Source organism: Penaeus chinensis, chromosome 30, assembly GCF_019202785.1.
Source record: "Penaeus chinensis breed Huanghai No. 1 chromosome 30, ASM1920278v2, whole genome shotgun sequence".
Taxonomy (NCBI): Eukaryota; Metazoa; Arthropoda; class Malacostraca; order Decapoda; family Penaeidae; genus Penaeus; species Penaeus chinensis.
This window is the reverse complement of record NC_061848.1, coordinates 5774852-5777351: the sequence shown is the minus strand read 5'-3', so window position 1 is coordinate 5777351 and position 2500 is coordinate 5774852.

The window sequence follows — 2500 nt, the reverse complement described above, 5'->3', positions numbered from 1 at the left end:
CTCATGGGGGAGAATCCTCAAAAAAAAAAAAAAAAAAAAGCTTTAGAAACCAGGCCGCACCGCCTACCACAACCCTCACTCCCTCCTCCTCCTCCTCCTTCAGTTCTCCTGAGGGCCGTGGGCGGACGGGGCTGACGAAGGGCCGCTCGCAGGTCAGAGGATCATGGGTCTGGACGCCCACCGCTGGATGGAGCCCTTGCTGCCATGGTGGAACTGGTCCCTCTCGCTGTCCGACGCCCGCGGCCTCCGACTGTCCCCACGAGACACGTCCCGGCGCTAGGCGATGCTCTTGTTCTGGTTCAGCCGGCGCATATCCTCCTCCTGCTCCTTCAGCTGCTCGTAGTGCTCGCGGGCGCTGCGCAGGGGCACCACCAGCACCTCCTCCGCCTGGAGACGATCCGGAAGAGGTGTTAACGATGGGTTTGGGAGATATGGAGGGCGTAAGTATTCTTTTTATAAAAATGTCTCTGTAGGTATTTCATTCTCGTTAATTCTCTCAGGGATGTTTCGGGCTGGCTTTTGGACTGGCTGTCTTAGCTCTCTGCCTTCCCCCCTTCTCTCCTTCTTTTCCATTCTCCGTCTCTCCTTGTCCCTCCCTTCCTCCCCCCCCCCCCGTCTCCTTACTTATTTCATCTTCCTCTCTTACTCCTTTCTCCTTTTTTTTCACTCCCTAATCCCTCCCACCACCCTACTTAAGCCACCCTTCCCCTCCCTTCAATACTTAATGAATTTGAATCCCAATCTTCACCTAATCTTAGTCTCAATTTCTCGCACAGTCCTAATTCTAACCACATTTCTTAACCTAATCCTAATCCTACTCTAATCCTCCCCCAATCTATACTCCAATCCCCACCCAATCCCCTACTAACCCCCCTCCTGTCCCAATCCCCACCCAACCCTCACCCATTCCCCAATCCTCATATATTCCCCAATCCCCAACCTCACTGATTCCCCAATCTCTAACCCTCACCCATTCCCCAATCCTCATATATTCCCCAATCCCCAACCACACTGATTCCCCAATCTCTAACCCTCACCCATTCCCCAACCCTCACCCAATCCCAAATCCCACCTTGATCCCCATTTATAAAAGCCCCAACCATCACCCATTCCCCAATCTCCAACCCCCAACCCTCACCCCAATCCCCAACCGCACCCATTCCCCAAATCCCCTACCCTCACCCCAACCCCCAAATCCCCAATCCCCAACCCTCACCCATTCCTCAAATCCCCAACCCTTACCCCAACCCCCAACCCTCACCCTCACCCCATTCCTTATATCCCCAATCCCCAACCCTCACCCTCACCCCATTCCCTATATCCCCAATCCCCAACCCTCACACATTCCCAAATCCTCACCCAATTCCCCAAATCCCAAATCCCCAATCCCCAACCCTCACCCATTCCCCAATCCCCAACCCTCACCCATTCCCAAATCCTCACCCAATTCCCAACCCCAACCCTCACCCCAATCCCCCACCCTCACCCAACCCCCCACCCTCACCCCAACCCCCCACCCTCACCCCAAATCCCCACCCCATTCCCCAAATCCCCAATCCCCAACCCTCACCCATTCCCATATCCCCAACCCTCACCATTCCCAAATCCTCACCCCATTCCTCAAATCCCCAACCCTCACCCATTCCCCAATCCCCAACCCCCAACCCCCACCCTCAACCCTCACCCTAACCCCCAACCCCCACCCAACCCTCACCCCAACCCCCCACCCCTCACCCCAACCCCCACCCTCACCCCATTCCTTATATCCCCAATCCCCAACCCTCACCCTCACCCCATTCCCTATATCCCCAATCCCCAACCCTCACCCATTCCCAAATCCTCACCTCATTCCCCAAATCCCCAATCCCCAACCCTCACCCATTCCCCAATCCCCAACCCTCACCCATTCCCAAATCCTCACCCAATTCCCAACCCCAACACTCACCCCAACCCCCCACCCTCACCCAACCCCCCACCCTCACTCCAACCCCCCACCCTCACCCCAAATCCCCACCCCATTCCCCAAATCCCCAATCCCCAACCCTCACCCATTCCCATATCCCCAACCCTCACCATTCCCAAATCCTCACCCCATTCCTCAAATCCCAAACCCTCACCCATTCCCCAATCCCCAACCCCCAACCCCCACCCTCAACCCTCACCCTAACCCCCAACCCCCACCCAACCCTCACCCCAACCCCCCACCCCTCACCCCAACCCCCACCCTCACCCCAAATCCCCACCCCTCACCTGCGGGAAGAGCTGGGCAATGATCTCGAACAGCGGAATGAGCACGAACTTGATGAACCCGATTTGGGCCGAAGCCTTGGTCACTTTGTCTCTGTCCATGAAGGGAGCCACGGGGAGGCCCTCCTGCTTCTCCGTCTCGGCCTGGTGGGGAGGAGGGAGAGGAGGGAAGGAGGGGGGGTGGGAGGGAGGGAGGGGGGAAGGAGGAAAGGGAGGAGGGAGGGGGAAGGAGGGAAGGTGGGAGGGAGGGGGG